The sequence below is a fragment of the Crocodylus siamensis genome, chromosome 4 (assembly GCF_052110815.1).
Source record: "Crocodylus siamensis isolate JL-2025a chromosome 4, ASM5211081v1, whole genome shotgun sequence".
NCBI classification, from domain to species: domain Eukaryota; kingdom Metazoa; phylum Chordata; order Crocodylia; family Crocodylidae; genus Crocodylus; species Crocodylus siamensis.
Window position 1 is genome coordinate 164747815 of NC_143398.1, and position 15106 is coordinate 164762920.

General features: G+C 43.1%; 1 protein-coding gene across 2 annotated transcripts in view; it reads left to right on the top strand.

Moving 5' to 3' along the window:
• BMPR2 (bone morphogenetic protein receptor type 2) overlaps positions 1 to 15106 on the top strand; it is a 197104-nt gene that overhangs the window by 13200 nt on the left and 168798 nt on the right. The window lies entirely within an intron of this gene.

Genomic DNA, 15106 nt, shown 5'->3' on the forward strand with positions numbered 1-15106 from the left:
CAATTGATTGGGAGTGAGGGGCGCTGGGTCTGGACTGGCCAGTGATGTTTACAAATGGGTTCTGGTACAAAAAAGGTTGAGAACCACTGCTTTAGAGAATGCTGTACTTCATTCATTTTCAACTATCTGGCATTGGAAATGTGATCTGATGACCTCATCTTTCTGCGCACAAATCAAATCTACTTCTGTTGTAATGTAGCAGTTGGATTTATTATGTGCATTGTGCCCAAACAGTAATGCAGTGGCAAGAATGGGTAACTGAGATGCTTCATTGCTAGTGCCTCTGTAGCTCTCTAGCCTGCCTTATTTTGAATACTGGGTTTGATTTATTTTTTATCAAGCAAAATATTTTTCCAAGCATGGTTGACATCGTATAATAGTAAAGGTATATTGAGTTAAAAAGCCCTTTTTTTTAACTTCTGGAGAGCCAGGTATGGCACTTGATCTCTTGGGACAGCAACAAGTCTCCCAATCTTCGAGCTATTCAGCAAGTAGAGCAAATATGGCCATTTAAATTATTGTGAAGTTTCTCAGATTTTTTTGCTAGGCTTATTAAATAACTCTGTCATTTGCAAATTTGCTAAGGTTTTTTTCTTAAACTTTTAAATAACACTGATCCTAGAATGGAAAAGCAAGATCAGCCACCTGGTGTTAAAGTTTTGCATACTGTAATCCTTTGTTGCTCTTGTTAGTGATGACCTGGTTTAATTGTAGTTAATAACATTGCCAAGCTGACTGGTAAACTATTAGTTTCCCTTTTTTATGGTATCCTGCAGAGAAAGAGAAAGGGGGGAGAGAGAGTACATACACTAGTAACTGTTGTGGAGCTTCCGTAGAGAAATTACAATAAAAGTAGCTCATTGGCTTTTGGCAGCAAGTACTCATTTTATGCCCAAATGGTCTCATGTTATTTCAAGGTCCAATTTTTTTTTAGACGATAAACACAGAGAGTGTCCTTTTTTTCTCAGTTTAATTAGTTCTTTTAGAGTCTGCGTCCTTGCTTTTATTATTGTGTTCCTTAGTGCTTCAGTATATTTAAAGTCTAAATTGGGAAACACCAAAAATATACCACAGTTTTATTTTTGATGCTTTTGATTATTTTAATGTGTTAATGCAGAATCTGCGCTTGAAACGCAGCATTCCCAGAATGAATTTCTTTTACATGTATAAAAAAAACTTGGTGTAAATACTTAACTAATCAGCTTTATTTGTATAGGAAGCATCTTCTTGAAAAGATTGATCATTTTTCAGCGTGCCACTTCTCCACTATATACTTTCATTCTTATTTCTCCTTGTGAGATATCAGTGATATAGTGAGGCAGTATAGAAATAATCTGATTGAAAAAAATTGTAGCATCCATACTAAATTGCAGCACAATGGGCACATCTACATGCGATATTATTGAGCCTGAATAAACTCTGACACGTTTGTGCTGGAGTCGGCTGCTCCTAGGCACAGCATTTTCATGTGCACCTGGGACCACAGCTAATGGGGCAGTCCTGGGTGCACGTGAAGATGCTGTACCTGGGGGCAGCTGACCCAGAGCACGGGTTCCAGGGGGTCAACCCCGGGCTTGGGATGATAGTAGTGCCGTACCTAGACTCCTAGCAGCCCCAGGCGAACTTTTAGTATCAGGCTTCTCTTTGCCAGAGATAATGATAATAATAGACAATGGAAAAAAATTACTATATTTATAAATTTTAATAGACTTTGAATTGGAGTAATGTAAAATTAAATGTTCAAATCATCTCCACTCTGCGACTTTTTTTCTTTCAAAAGTCTTTGTCACATTTGTGGTATCAGCGTCTTTAAACAGTTTGTTCTCAATTGTTAACATTGCCAGTCTCGGATATCAAAACTGTTTTTTGCAACTGTAATTTTTTTTTTCCTTTTTCGGACCATCTTTCTGTCTGGGCCCTGGGCGGCTGCCTGGTTCACCCATGCTTGTGTCTGGATGACAGTGTTGGGTGGCAGAAGTGCTGGCTGGTGCACAAGGGTGCTACAGTGCAGGACTAGCCAGCAGGCAGGTCCTGCACTGCAGCACTGTCATGCCCCAGTCAGCCCTAGTCACAGTCTAGATGTGCATTTGAGTGCACATGAGTACTCCACCATAAAATAGTATTTATGTTGGGCAGTATTGTCTTAGAGTGGAGCTGATTAGTTTACTGCATCCTAACAGCCCCTGCATGTATAGATTGTGACACTATTGTGGAGCTAATTAGTCAACCCTGCAGTAAAGAACACATGTAGATGTGCCTGATATCTCTTAAGTTAAAGCAGTAAACCTCCAGAATATTCAAGTGTCAGTTCAAAATAGACACTGATCACTTGTGTGAAACCAATATTTTTATCACAGTTAGATGGAAAAGAATAAAAGTAGTCCTGTTATGAAGTGTTTATATAGATACCCTTACAGTATCAATTTATTTGAATGTGTAAGCCTTTTCTCTTTTTCTTGCTGCATTTATATGGACAAGTAACACCTCACATGTATTTTAGGAACAACCACATCTTGCTGTGGTTTATGGACTAGTGCAATAGAAACTAGGAAACTAAGCGAGTGCATTGGATGAAGAAGCATCTTAAGTCTATTCACTATGTGATATATAGTGTTTAAGATGCTGAAGTTGCTTTTAATACCCAATCTGATATTGCATTAGACTTCTACTATTTCCCTGCACTGCATGTGTAACAGAGTCCCTGAGTCCATTATGCATTTTATACACAATAGATGTATTTACAATAAAAATTACATATTTTTCTAGGGTGTAGCTTGTTGATGGGTTTTCTGCTAGAATATTCCACAAATGTTACATTTGTTAGTGTTGGGCACACAGATAGAGGGAGGGTTTATAATGGGTTTTATAAAATATGCAGGAGAGACCCAACATCAACTGCATACCAGAATGAATGCACACTGAAAATCTGTTGAAGACAAGAATATCCAATTACTGGTGGGGGCACACTTCTCACAAGAAAACCACTCTCTCTCCAGTCTCTCAGTTCTAATCCTCAAAGGAAATTTACAGACACTTTCCACAGATGAGCCTATGAACTTCACTTTGTCAACCTCCGGGATATAAAAAATCATGGACTAAATACACACATTTGATTTATGACACATTATAACCTGCCTGACATCTGACTCCCCAGGTACCTCTCCACTATCTGTCTGCTACATTCATCCTTCTTCTTTCTCCTCCCCCACCGCAGCCTCTCTCTCACCCACTGATTCCTCAATTTACACCTTCACTGACTGGCTTTCTTGCATGCATATTAGGCTTCTTTACTACTCATTCCATCCAGGAAGAGTACACACTAACTGCAGATGCTTCTTTATCCTGATGAAGGGTTTTTAAACCTGAAAGCTTGCTAAGAACATTTTTTCCAACTATTTTAGTTGGTCTAATAAAATGAATCAGATTTACCCAGAGAACCTTGTCTCTTGACAGACTGCATTTAGGGGAACTTCAAGTACTGGACAAAACTGGCAGAAGCTGCTATAAAGATGAAACAAGCAGAAACTTGATGCAGAAATCAGTAATTGGCTTTCAGGAGAAAAATAAGTTCTTAGTAACTCTTAACATTCCCATTTCTTTCTGCTTTTTTTGTTGAGAGAACCAAAACCGTGGTATTGTCATGCATTGGGGCATGGACCATCTGGCTTAGTGGTTAAATGCTGTGGTCTAGATCAGTTTCCAGGGAGCTGGGGTCCTGAGGGATCTGGCATCAGAAGTGGATGCAGAAGTTGTAGCTAAAGTCAGGACAGGCTGAGGTCGGAAGCTGAAACCAAAGGGTCGAGTTTCACTAGGGTCAAAAACCAGAGCTGAAGGTTGAGCCAGAATCAAGAGCAGAGAACTGGAATCAAGGAAGACCAAGAGTCTTACCAGGATTGGAAGCCAGAGTCAGAATCAGGAGTCAAAGCTAGGAAAAGCTTGTCTTGCATGATTGCTCTGGTGTGTGGGGCTAGTCTGTAGGGCCCAATCCAGACTGGCACCATAGCCAGTCCTGAGGGTCAGTCTGGAGAAGGTGTCACAGACCAGTCTCCTGTTGCACATGCAGGATTGGTCTGAGACCCATGAGCTGGATTGTAGAATTTGATAAGCTGGATTTGGCCTGGAGGATGCATCTTTGACACCCCTGTTCTAGAGTGCATCCTGTCTGGTCCTGCCAACTTGAAAACATGTAAGGTGACAATTACTGACAAAGGTATATTAAAAGAATATTTAGATTGTGGAGTCAAGCATTCAAAAACTAAGTGCATAAACTAAAATAATCTGTGCAGCCTTAATACAGTCCGCTTGCATGTATACATTATAGTCTTTAATGACATGATCTTATGCTGTTGTTCCTCACAGGATCTCTAATGAAAGACCTATTTTGGACTTAGCTACTTTGTTTCTTAAGTGTTTATACAGCAATAAAGGCCAGTATTGTACAAAACTGATAGGAATGGTGTTTGGTCCTAATTGGAATAGCCTCTGACTGCTGTGCTCACCTATTCATTTAGGCTTTTTCTGCATGATAGCTACATAACTGTGGATATAAGCATCCTCCTCAACTAAAAACTTTCCTTGCATGCAAGAACAAGGAGAGACCCCCAGAACAGAGCTTGTTGTTCAGGGAATAAGGGTTTGCTGCATCAGCTTCTTTTTTTCTTGTCCTCTAAAACAGGGATCCATTCAGATCCATTATGAAAAGTGTGCAGGATCTCTCTCATCTCCAAATAAACAAAATTCAGTTCAGGCTGGGCATAAGAGAGAACTTCTTCACAGTCCAAGCCCCAAGGTTTGGAATAGACTGCCGCTGGAGGTGGTTCAGGCACCTGCTTTGAACACCTTCAAGGCACATTTGGATGCTTATCTTGCTGGGATCCTATGATCCCTGCTGCCTTCCTGCTCCTGGGACAGGGGGCTGGACTTGATGATTCTCTGGGGTCCTTTCCAGCACACATGTCTATGAAATCTATGAAATTATTCTGTGATGCCTTTAATCTATTAATGCTTCTTCAGTATAGCAGTTCTTAAATTGTGTTTCATAGACCAGCACTGATTCACAGGATATTTGCTTGTAGTTGGCCAGGAGCTGGCAAATAATATGGTAAATGATTATTTCCATGCTGCTGTTCACAGATGCCCATTATTGATTGTCTTCACTGCAGTGTTAACTGAAGCTTTGATAGATTGAGTTAGCTCAGAAGTTAGAGCAACCACACTACAGACTAATGCTTAAACAGCACAGAATGATTGTTAGTAGCACCAAGGAGCTGTGTTCCCTTGCATACTTACAAGTGAGATTATTGGCAGCATTCAAGCTTCAAACTGTAGCCCCGAATGGTTAGATAGTTTAAAAATTAGAGTACTAGCAAGCTTGCTATGGTGTGTGTGTGAAGTTTGAAACAATAATCAAGGTATTTTTTGAAGCTAACTTCAGTGGAGAGAGACCATTGTGGTCAGGACAGGCCTAGATGCTTATAAAAACAACTGAGGAAAAGAGCCAGGCTAACTGTCTCTACTAGAAGTTGCTGCTATAAGAGGAGAGGAAATGGGAGCCTCCCTCAGACTGGAGCCAGTAAGCAGAATGACTAAAAATAACTACTTTTCCTCCTTAGCAATTGTTTTAAGTTACTCTTTCAGTTGTGAAAGAGAGGGTACATGTCCCAAGATATTTTCTATTGTATTGTTCCACATATGTTTAAAAAAAATATTGCTTAGCAAGTCATTTCTTCATTTGCATTATGATACTGCATTTAGACCCCAACAAAATTGTAAGAAAAGACACCTTAAACAAACTGTTTATAAACTATATGGACAGATCCAGAGGAGAGTCATAGTAAGATGAAGGGTGTTTTTATATGTGCTTCAGGCAGGTGCAGGGAGGGCACTTTAATTAGAGTGGCACTGAGAGCTGTTTTAATTAAAGCACCTGCAGTGTCTTTTATATCTGTGTCTCTGCACTTCAAAATGGCAGTGGGGGTGCATTAACTAAATTTTGTTCAACAAGCTTTAGTTAAAGTGCCCCGATGCCATTTTGAAGCATGGGGTTGCTGATATGTGAGATGCAGAAGCTCCTTGATTATGTTAATAAGCATGCTTCAATAGACTTGATTAATCAGGTCTGATCTGGCATACTATAATTACAGTGCATTGGAGCAGCCTCCCAGCATGTCTATAGACACCTGAAGTGACTAGCTCTAGGTTAGGGCTCAGGTCTCCTGACTCCCAGTTCAGTAGCTAAACTACTAGATCAGATGCAGAGAAGTGAGCAGTGGGGATGGATGCTCACCACCAAATGCCATTGAAGCCTCAGGTCTCCAGGCTGGATTCATTGGCTCCATGGCTCAGATTCATCCTTAGGGTTGTAGGTTGCCAACTAGGGCTGTGCGAAAGTTTGGCGGCTGTTTCATTTTGTTTTGAATTGGGATGTTTTTACAGTTGAAACACCGAATTCGAAATGAAACATGGGGCTCTGAAACAGCTCCGAAATGAAACGGGCCATCTGAAATGTTTCAGAAATTTTCCAAAACAATGCAGATGTTTCAGAGTGGTTTTGGAGGTGGGCTTGCAGAGAAAGGGGGGTGGGGGAATGAGAGGACTGCTCTGAGATTTGACATCTGTAACTGGCCGGTGACAACTGTCTGTCCCTGAGGTCCCTTCTAACCCCGGTGCTGGGGGGAATGTTCAGGTCCCTGAACATTCCCCCAGTTCCCGGTTGGATTTCCCAGCTCCCCAGTCTTTCCGTCAGCTCTCCCATTGCTTCCCCCAGTTCTTTGCCAGGGGCGCAGGCCCCCAGATGATGTGGCAGTGCTGGGAGTGGGGGCTATACCCTGCTGCCACTTGCCCAGCTGGGATGGGGGGCACAATGCAAGATGATGTGGGATGACAGCAGGGGTAATAAAAGCCCTGCACAGCACCGGCTGTGGCTCCAGCTACACCTCCACCCTGAAGCTGCAGCCTGCCCCACACCATGCAGATCTGGGGGCACACGCCCCAGCAGTGGGAGCTGTCCCACGAGCTGCACCTCGGTCCCGCACCCCCACTACCCCTGGCTGGGCAGTGCCTGCCCCCTCCCTCTCCACAGGGGGTGTTAATCTGCTCCCCCCCATGTCCCTTCCCTGCCCCCTCCCCTTCTGACTTACCAGCTGGAGGCAACTCTCCACGTTGCTGGCTGTGCTCTGTGCTATGCTGCATTTACTGGCCAAATTATCAGCCCCATTGGGCCAATATCCAATATAGACAATTTTCTTTTTTTCAGTACCGATCTGATATCAGATCGGTGTATCAGTGCACCTCTATCAATGATTGCTTTCTTCAGGGCTCTCTGGTAACCTACCAGACTCCCGTTGTGGGTTGAGGCGGGGAGAGTGGAGTACTGGGGGATGCTGAAGGACTGAGTGATCCCCTGACATGCTCTATAGAACAAGTAATAGGAAACACTTAAAAGTGAAAGTCTTCAAAAGGTTCTTCCAGGGTTGTTATTGGAGAACTTTAGTAATGTTTTAAGTGTTCATGGACTGTGCATGTCTGTCTACTTACTTTTGTACTGCTTCAAGTGTTACATCTGTACATGGCCTAAATTTGATCCAAGTTTGTCATTTTGCTAAATAAGAATAGTTAATCAAGGTAAACATAGGATTCTTGTCATTAGCTTGTTGTTGTAAGCATGTTATGGGATTTCACTGTTCAAGCTTCAAGCTAGTCACAGAAGCTCATGTGAGAACTGTACTAAAATCACCATGGGTCTTGGCTGCTGGGCTACAATGGTTTGGGGTGTGGAAAATATGAGAAGAGACATAGCAATTAGGAATTTGCATTAAAACTAAAAATTAGTTAAATGGTGCTCCTTCTTTGGAGTGTAAATGAAAACTGGACAAAAAAGAAGGTTTAGTCTGCTGTAGCAGCAATCATACATGAAAAGGCTTTCTGAAAGCAGTAAGAGAAAAGGCCATTTAAATCTTTTCCTGCTTGGGAACAAGAACAACACTAGTAAGGAGGATGAGTGCTGACATTGTAGTTGAGGTTAAAGTGGTTACAATTTTTGCTGATTCCCATCTGCTGCTGAGTGGATGAAACTTGGGCTAGGGACAGAAATTACACACACACTGGTAGAAGTGATCTGAAACCAGTTTAAATCTGTAACGTGACAGAAGTTCAGTGCATATAAACTGCTTTCAAAATGGCCGAAACCAGTTTAAGATAAACCTGGATGGATGTAGTATCAGACTTAACTGATTTAGGTTACATTTGTTCATTGAAATTCTGTTCCAGATCCCCTCCAGATTCAGGTTAACTCACAGTCCCCCAGCATCCAAGGATGCTTTGTACTTCCCTTGCAAACCCACCCCTTGCAGGGAGGGCAGGCTAGCTGTCTGCTCCAGCCAGGCAGAGAGGTGTGCTCTAGTGCTTCTTGGCATGTGGTTGCACTTCCAGAATGAAAAGTGAATGTCTGTTCATTTGCTTATTGGCTCAGTCTACACAGCTCTTAGACTAACCTGTGAAGATTGAATCAGTTAAGCCTCAGGCTTTTTGGCTGTCTGTACTTAGCCTTGATGCCAGACTAGTGTGAAGAATTAATCTCTTCTATGAGCCCTACATAAGCAAGGCCATTTTAGAAATAAAAATAACCAAAAAAAAATCAGTATTGAAATTGCTGAATAATAATAAGTAACATACACATGACATATGCACCTATTGACACTTAATGACACATACACCTAGTCTGTATATAAATGCTGAGTGACTTGATCCACCAAGTTACTGGTACTTGATGACTCATGCACTGAGTCTGTATATAACTACGTAGCTCAGGTGACATACTAGACTTCTCCACCAACACTTTCAACCAGTGTTTTTTCCTGGTGTTCACTCAGAATAGAAGAACCTCTGAACCAATGTGTTCCTTTAATTTCAAATTCCCAATGTTATGGTATACATTTCTAGCATGGGGTAGTTTTTTCTCAAGTACTACATGTTGGTATCATTCTTCAGTTCAGTTAGTTAAACTGCTAGCCTCTGTTTATGTCCAGTTTCATGGTGATTTTTAAGAACCAGTACTTGAAGCAAAGGAAGGTTTGTTCAGTCAAATACAGTGGACTCCTTTTAGTCCTCTTAAAAGATTCAGCATTGCTGGCTAGAAGCTTTTCTCTGACAAAATGATTGTTGTAAGTTTGTATTTCTTTTTAAAAACAAAATATTTTTCACCAACCTCTATACAACAAACAAAATAAAATGCTGCAAACTAGAATAATTTCTTGAAAGTGAATGTTTACAGGGCTTATTGAGCCTCCATTGCTGCAGTACCCGTGTGCCTTCCAATCTTTAAGCTATATTCACCATCATGGTATCCCGTGAGGTAGGGTACTACTCTTATTTCCATTTATAGACTGAAAACTGAGGCATTAAAATAAGAGACTTGGCCAAGATCATACAGGAATATTTTGGTGTAGTACCTGACTTGAATGCAGGCATTTCCCTTCTTAGGCTATAGTCCTAATTCTTGCATATCTTTCTGTACATATCTTCAATACAGAGAAAGAAGTTTCTTGAGCTTTCTGCATGGAGAATGCTGCATGTCTTAGGGTGGAACTTGTCTTAAAACCAGGGGAGCTTGGAGTTTTACAGAGCCCTTGTTTCTTTGCGTAGCTCAGGGTACACCAGAGGAGAGATGGTAACATACTGTGAAGTTAGCCTGTTAAGTTGTCGTATTCATGCTCTCCAACCAAGAGCTAATGGATTTTTGGCAGTTTTGCCTTTTGGAAGGGAGAATATTGCCCATGATTATGCTATGGAATAATTTTAAGTAAAGCTTCAGATAAATCACTTTATATGGAAAATAAGGCCTTATTAAAAAGATTTAAATGAAAGATTGCCAGACAAAAATTATAGACTCATATCCTATGTCAGGGGCAAGCAACGTTTTTGGCCGGAGTGCCAAAGAAACCTCAATGTCTACCTTGTAAGGTGCTGGAGGGCTGGTCTGCCAAAAAAAACAAACCTGGGGTGGGGGGAGGGAGTGTACATGGCAGAATGTACTGCATATTAATATAGATGTGCACTGATGCATCGGTCCCATATCGGATCGGCACTGGTATAAGGAAAATTGACAGTATCAGCAATTGGCTTTTTTTGGCTGATGTGACCAATAATGTGGCTGATAGATGTCCTGTGCATGCACGCAGCCACAGTGCAACATGAAGGTGGCCAGAAGCGCAGCCCGGCAGTGTGTAGAGCAGCCAGATCTGGCTGATAAGTCTGTTGGGGCTGGGGGTGGGGTGCAGATCAAGGCCCTAGCGATGAGGGAGGGAGTGGGGCTGGGGTAGGCGCTGCACAGCCAGGGCAGGGCCCGGGATGGAGCTGTGAGCTGCTTGTCTGGGAGCATTCAGGGGGAGGGGCAGCTCCTGCTGCTACATGCATCCTGGGAGGGTGTGATGGGCATGTGTCCCCAGATCTGTGTGCAGGATTAGGGCTGGCTGTCACCATGGGCTGGGCTGGGGCTGTGCTTGGGGTAGGTAGTGGTGATGCTGGGAGGGGGCTATGGGGATTTTTGGGGTGGCTGTAGCCCTGTTCCTAGCACTGTTGCCACCCCCCTGAGTACAGCCCGGGTCAGCCCCAGCCAGGAAGAGCCTGGTGCTGCCCCTGTCTATAGTGGCAGCCCACCCTTGCCCCACACACAGATCTAGGGGCACATGCCCCCCATGCCCTCCTGGGGTGTGTGCAGTGGTGGAAGCAGCCTACCTTCCCTGTGCCCACCCAGATTAGCCGTTTGTGGCTCTGTCCTGCACTCTGCCCTGGCTGTGTAGCCTCTGCAGCAGCCCTGCTCCCTCCCTCACTGTGGGGGACTCGATCTGCACCACTCGTCCCTCCCTCCACTCCCTCCCCCACAATAGATTTACCAACCAGACCTGCATTTCAGCAACTGGATTGGTACCAGCCGATAGGGCTTGTTAAAAATTGGCCATTGCTATTGGCCCCAAAAATCTCTGTTGGTGCACCCCAGTGACAGTGCATAGGGGGTGCACGTGTACCCCATGAGAGCACTGGTGCGCACTCCCTGACAGCCAGCATTCCCAGGCGGGGGGGGGGGCAGTTAAGAATGCTGGTGCCCCCCTGAGAGTGCTGGCCAGGAAGTGGGAGTGCCAGGAGAAGCAGTCTCCCCATGGCTGATCGCACTTACCTGGAAGTCCCCTCCCCCAGTCAGTGGGGTCAGCTGTGGGGGACCCCTGTCCAGTATGTTTTTTCTTTATCCATAAATAAATGCTTTTTATGGTGACCCAACAGATCTTTAAGATACTGTTGCTCTTCTACTGAGTGGCATCTAACTGGGATGATGAAAGGGGGCATTCAAGCTGTTTCTGTTGGGTGAAAATCACTGATACTAAAATTATTTCCTTTTAACAGTAGTGGTCAGACAGCTTGCAGGCAATCCTCTCTTTCAAGAATCAACCAAAATGTCAGTGCTTGTTTTCCAATGGAGCACCTCTGCTCCAGGAATTTGACTTTTGTTAGAGAGATTAAGGCAGAAAGCATATACTCTTGCTGTGGGTTAGTTTCCTCCACTCGGAAAATCCCTTCATCGCAGACCTAGCCGCACAGCATTTTTCTGAAGTTTCAACAATGCTTCTAAGCTAAGAAAAAGAACCTTTTAAACTACGCAACTGCCATTTTGTGATGTCTGCTATGATTATACCGTCAAACTTTAGCAGTTGTTTATGAACACGTTTTAACTGCTTATTTTGCCCGAATCTGCACATTTCAAAATATTCTACTTAAAAACCAACCATTCATTCCTTTTTGCTTTTTTGTGCTGATGCAGCGGGTAGAAGTGAACATAATAACTTGATCTAAGGGTGGTCTTGTCCTTGTTTTCAAAATCTGTTTTAGTTATTCACATATTGTTCATTCCCCCGTGGTTTTCCAAAGACTAAACCATACTTGTTTGTTCTTTAGATCAGTGGTGCTCAACCTCTTGGTGCTGTGCGCCTGACGGGTGATGCTGGCTGGTTTGTTTTGTCCGGTGCTGTAGGATTAAGTTCTTCATTGCTTCCAGCCAACCCCTGTGTCCCCAGACTGGGCCCTGGGCAACCTCTGTGTACTCATATAGTGTGCTATCCAACTCTAAGGCTGTGTTTCTCTTCCTCCTCCTTCCGCGTGTTGCTGATCTTGCTAAATACAGTGGTTCCAGACCATTTTTTCTTCGCCACTCTGTTCCTCTCCACCCCACACTAGCTTCTGTCCCTGTCTCTTATTCATGCTTGTATCATAGCATCTGCTCTCTCTTTCATTGCCTCTATGTGCTTTTCTCATCCATATCTGTCTTTTGCTTCTCCCATTCAGCTTTATAACCCCAAGTGTTTATCACACTCGCTTTCCATTATCTTCCGTTCCGGGGGTGGGCAAGTATTTGTGCTGGAGGGCCACTTAAGGAGTTCTGTTGAGCTCTTGAGAGTGGGGGGAGGGTGGTGATGGCCCAGGAATACTCCCAATTTATCTTAGCCTGATGGAGCACCCAGGCAGGGTCTCTATGGAGACTGGCTTGAGACCCCTATGGGCAGGGCATGCTCAGCCAGGCAGATGGGATGCGGCTGTGGGTGTGTGCAGAGAGGCCTTTGGAAGTGTGAAGGGCAGGTGGGGCTGGGGCTTCGATTGTGGGCCAGTGATCTCAGGGCAGAGCTGTGATCTGCTTCCCCCATGTCCTTGCAGTGGGCACTGCTGGTTCCCTATGCAATCAGCACATATCACAAGGACCTGTGAGGAGCAGATCATAACTCTGCATTGGGCCCCAGCCCTGTGCTGTCACCACTCTGCAATCCTAGTCCTTGCCTGCCCATCCTGCTCCCAGGCACTGCTCCCCACCTGCCTGTGGCCCCATCCCATCTGTTCAGCTGAGTGTGCCTTGCCCGTGGGGGTCCTGGGCCACTCCATGGAGACCCTACCCACCAGCTCCCCAGGGCCCAGGGAGATGGGTCCGGGGTGACTAGGTGGCAGGGCCTGGGTCTAACAGTGGCAGTGGGGCTGATGGGAAGCCAAGTCCACCTGCCATGACACTGCTGCCCCACTACTCAGCCCCCCAGCTACGACTTCTGACTTGCCAAAAGCTGCATGCGGGGATAGGGCGGGCTGCACCAGGGGCAAGGGGACCGGCTGCAAGTGCCACGGTCTGGGCTGTCCCCTGCATCTAGGTTAAATGGAAGTGGCAAAACCATGCCCTTTATACAAGGACACCTCCTCTGCCACCAAATTTCCCCCTGCCAAATTTCAGACTCTTATTTTAGTTGCTTCAACTTAAATTTTCATAGAATAGTTATTAGAATTTTCTAACTAAGAGTTAAGCAACATTTTTTCTAGCCTCATCTTGGATATAGGTGAACCATTGTAGCTGAAATTTCAAAAACAAACAGCAGCAGCAGCAGCGGCATTAGGCAGACACCTAATGGTTAGTTTTGAAAAGCTTTTAAGCCACAGAGTTCAGGTTCTTTTATTGTAAGTGTTGGCAACCTTAATTACAGGCTGTTCTTTTAGACTGGTTCCAATAAATATGTAGTTATTCTCTCTGGTTTAAATGAAAAGTAGATATATTTCTGTATGTCACCTCTGTTCTTAGTTAGTTGGTGTTTAAAAGATGACTGAAGACCTAATATTTCAGGTAGCCTATACAAATATGCTAAAATGGTTCAGACAAATGGCAAAGGAATACCTGTGGTGCTAAAGAATATGCCTGTTGCCAGTTGTTTTTTGAAAGCTGAATTATAGTTAAAAAAAAAAATAAAAAAATACATATATAAAAAATAAAATTATTCTTATTAATTTAACCCATTTGCCATCATGCCTTCTAGTACACTTTACAACTTTGATAGGAGAATTTATAATGTTTAATCTTCATCAGACTTAAAATGGTATAAAATGGGCAAAATATTTTGACATGCAGTAAAACTGCATCTTCATGGAGGTGGTATGAAAACATTTGTAACTTGTAGCAAAACATTTAAAAACATTACCTAAACAATTTTATTTTCTTTCTTAGACTGTAGGGAGCCTTAAAAACTCCCATTTTTTAGCTTCTTTCTACTTCTGTCATTCAAGTAAGCTGATAAACACAGAAGGCTACATTCCAGTGAATATTTGAGTGTAGTTCATTTTACCCAATTTAATCAGGAACATATTAAGACACTAACAGTCAGATACATAATTTGCCTTGTATGTGCTGCACATTTTTACTAAGAAAGTAAGTTATGAGGGTTTAGCATATACTGAATTCTGCAGGCTCCTTTTTCAAATAGCAATGGTGTGATGTTCCTGAGGTCCGTCTCTAGAGTTCCACTGAAGTGACTGTGCAAATGAATATATAGCATGTGGTTGATTAAATTTAATATTTTATCTAAAACAAAAGTTCCGTCGGCCCAGAGGCCATTTAAAACCATCTTTGCCAACATACTTGATATTATGGATAAGTCTGGAGTAGTTTGATATTTGATAGACCAGTATTTCCATCTTCAAAAAGTCACAAGATTGTATACTGTAATGTATATGCTGTTTTTACCTTTAGTGTCCTATAATTTGTCCCTTTGAATACCTCCTTTGAATAGAGCATAAACTTTGTGAATATATTGTATAGCCACCAATTTTAAGTTTGCTCAACTTCTGCCAGCTCTCCTACCCATACTGTGGATCCTTGTTTTGATACGGAGTTATCTTCTCATACTTGGACCTTTTGGCACCTATACAAATGATGGACCTCTGTTACGATGCGTCTTAATTAGCACTCAATCAAGCCTGCTAGAGCATGCTAATTAGCATGCTGCATTAGCCTCCACGTCATGTATATTCAGCATCCCATGTTTCAAAATGGCAGTATTTTGAAGTGTGGGAAGCTAAAGACACATGATGCTATGGGCACTTTAATTAGAGCCGCTCTATTTAAAGCACCCTCTTCCATGCTGGACCAGGTGTGTAAAGACCCTTTGGCTATCCAGATTCAAGGCCAAGTTATTGCACATTCTGTAGTTTCTCATGGAGAAATTATCATGTAACTAGTGCAGTAAATTATTTACAGAGTCAGGACTGGATTGGCAGAGGTGCCCTTATTGTCAAGTGAAAGTTCCTTTAAGCA